The 2,301-nt window shown below is 39.9% G+C and overlaps 1 pseudogene; it reads left to right on the top strand.

Annotated features, from left to right (window-relative positions):
* Nucleotides 1–672: 672 nt before the first annotated feature.
* LOC110566799 (developmentally-regulated GTP-binding protein 1-like) lies at nucleotides 673–2,044 on the top strand (annotated as a pseudogene).
* The last annotated feature ends 257 nt before the right edge of the window (nucleotides 2,045–2,301 follow it).

Raw genomic sequence — 2,301 nt, 5'->3', positions numbered from 1 at the left:
CTCTTTATATTACATACCAAACTCTCTATGTATACTTTAAAAACTGACCTATATCTATTTTTATAGATCATATTAAATGTAAATAATTCTTCACAATTCACAGTCCTCTCTGAGGCCTTTCAGAAGAATGGATGAGAATGTGACCTGCTTTTCATTGATATCTAGACACACAGAGCCTACTCCACATAACGTCCTAAGGCATTATGATTTGGCCATTTCATGTAGAATTTATTACTTTGACATAGAATCATTATGCTTTGGCCTCATGGCTCTAGAGAACAGAAACTATTTTTATATGCATTTAATTTTTGAGCACTTGTGAGACTATAAATAATACCAAGTGGATAATACGACTCCATACTTATAATTTTTAATTAATATAACAAATAATTTTTAATTTGTATGATTTCTCTTTGAATACAACAAATTTTGTATTTTATATTTAATAAACTCCTTGCGAGTCTCTCTTATGATCGTCTCTTTCTCTCTTTTTCCCTCTCTTTAGCACATATGTATACACACACACATCCCTTGCAGCTACAGTGAAGATTTAATTTTGTTAAGGCATAATAAAAATTGTGATAGATGGGCGGTAGCCTGTGGCTTTATCAGAGCATAAAGAGATCTAGCTAGTGTGAAGGACAGTGCAGCTTCAAGCCCTTGCTACCTACCATGAGCAGTAACTTAGCAAAAATCGCTGAGATAGTGGCTGAGTTGGTTCGGGCTCAGAAGAAGGCTAAAGCACATCACCCCAGGCTGCATAAGGCTCAACTTACTAAGCTTCAAAAAGATTCATTACTCCAAAAGTTGGCAGTGGTGGTGGGCCAGGAGAAGGGTTTGATGATGCTTGAATTGGGTTTGTGGGATTGTCACTTGTGGGGGGGGGGAGTCATCTCTGCTAAGGAGTGTATTCTGAGGTGGTAGCCTATGAATTTACTATTTTGACCACTGTGCCTGATGTCATCAGATATTAAGATGCCAAGATTCAGCTCTTGGATCTCCCAGGTATTACTGAAGGTGTCAAGAAAGGGAAAAATAGAGGTCATCAAGTCATTACAGTGGTCTATAAGGTAATTTGATCTTCATTCTTCTGCCCATGGCAGTTCAGTGTCCAAGTGGGTTACATAGTAATGGGAAGAGGGACTGCCTCTGACATAATCTGATTGGCCTGCTCTTTGATCACCTCCCTCTGAGAGGGGAGCAGGCTTACCAGGCCACAGAAGATGACAATGCAGCCACTCCTGATGTGATCTTATAGACTAAGATCAGAAAGGAGAGGAGAACCTCCCCTATCAGTGGACTTGGGGAGAGGCATGCATGCAGAAAGGGGAAGAAGGGTGGGATCGGGAGGGGAGGAGGGAGGGGCTTATGGGGGGATACAAAATGAATAAAGTGTAATTATAATAATAATAAAAAAAGAAAATGAGTTGGAAGGGTTTGGGGTTCGCTTGAACAGCAAAACCCCCAACATTGGCATTAAAAAGCAAGACAAGGGAAGAATTAGTCTCATAGCCACTTGCCCTCAGAGTGAACTAGATGCTACAATGGTGAAGAGCATTCTGGCTGAATACAAAATTGAACATGGTGATATGACTTTGTGTAGTGCTGCCACAGCTGATGATATCATTGATGTGTGGTATAAAAAAAAAACAGTTTATATCCCCCTGTATCTGTGTATTAAATAAGATTGATCAGATCTCCATTGAGGAATTAGATATTGTCTATAAGGTGCTTCAATGCATAGCCAGTTCTGCTCATCACCACTGGAATTTTGGTGACCTGTTGGAGAAGATATGGTACTGTCTGAAACTTGTGAGAATTTACACTAGTTCCAAAGGACAGTTAGCAGATTACACAACTTCCATGCTACTGCCTTACTTAAGTACTACTCTGTTGGAAATTTTCTGCATGAAGAATCACAAAAAATCTTATGAAAAAATATAAATACGCTTTGGTCTGGGGTCTGTCTGTGAAACGTAATCCTCAGAAAGTGAGTAAAGACTGTACGTTGGAAGATGAGGACGTCATGTAGATTGTGAAATGAAACCTGTTCCCATCTGCTGACCAGCCACAACATTGCTCCTTATGACCAAGTACCCTCGTCAACCCCTTTTGTCTTTGGCAGTCACTGGGTTGGGATACAGGTATGGATATGGAGACTTCCAAACTGGAGCATCAATGTTTTTGGTTTTGTTTTTATTTTTCTTCTCTTTGTGATAGACTCTCATTTGTTTCAGGCAAGCCTTGAACTCTTCGTAGCTGAGGCTTGGCTAGAATTCCTTGTTCATCAGTGTCCATCTC

Source organism: Meriones unguiculatus, chromosome 18 (genome assembly GCF_030254825.1).
Source record: "Meriones unguiculatus strain TT.TT164.6M chromosome 18, Bangor_MerUng_6.1, whole genome shotgun sequence".
Taxonomy (NCBI): Eukaryota; Metazoa; Chordata; class Mammalia; order Rodentia; family Muridae; genus Meriones; species Meriones unguiculatus.
The sequence above is the reverse complement of the archived record's forward strand: the minus strand, read 5'-3'. Positions and strand labels throughout refer to the sequence as shown.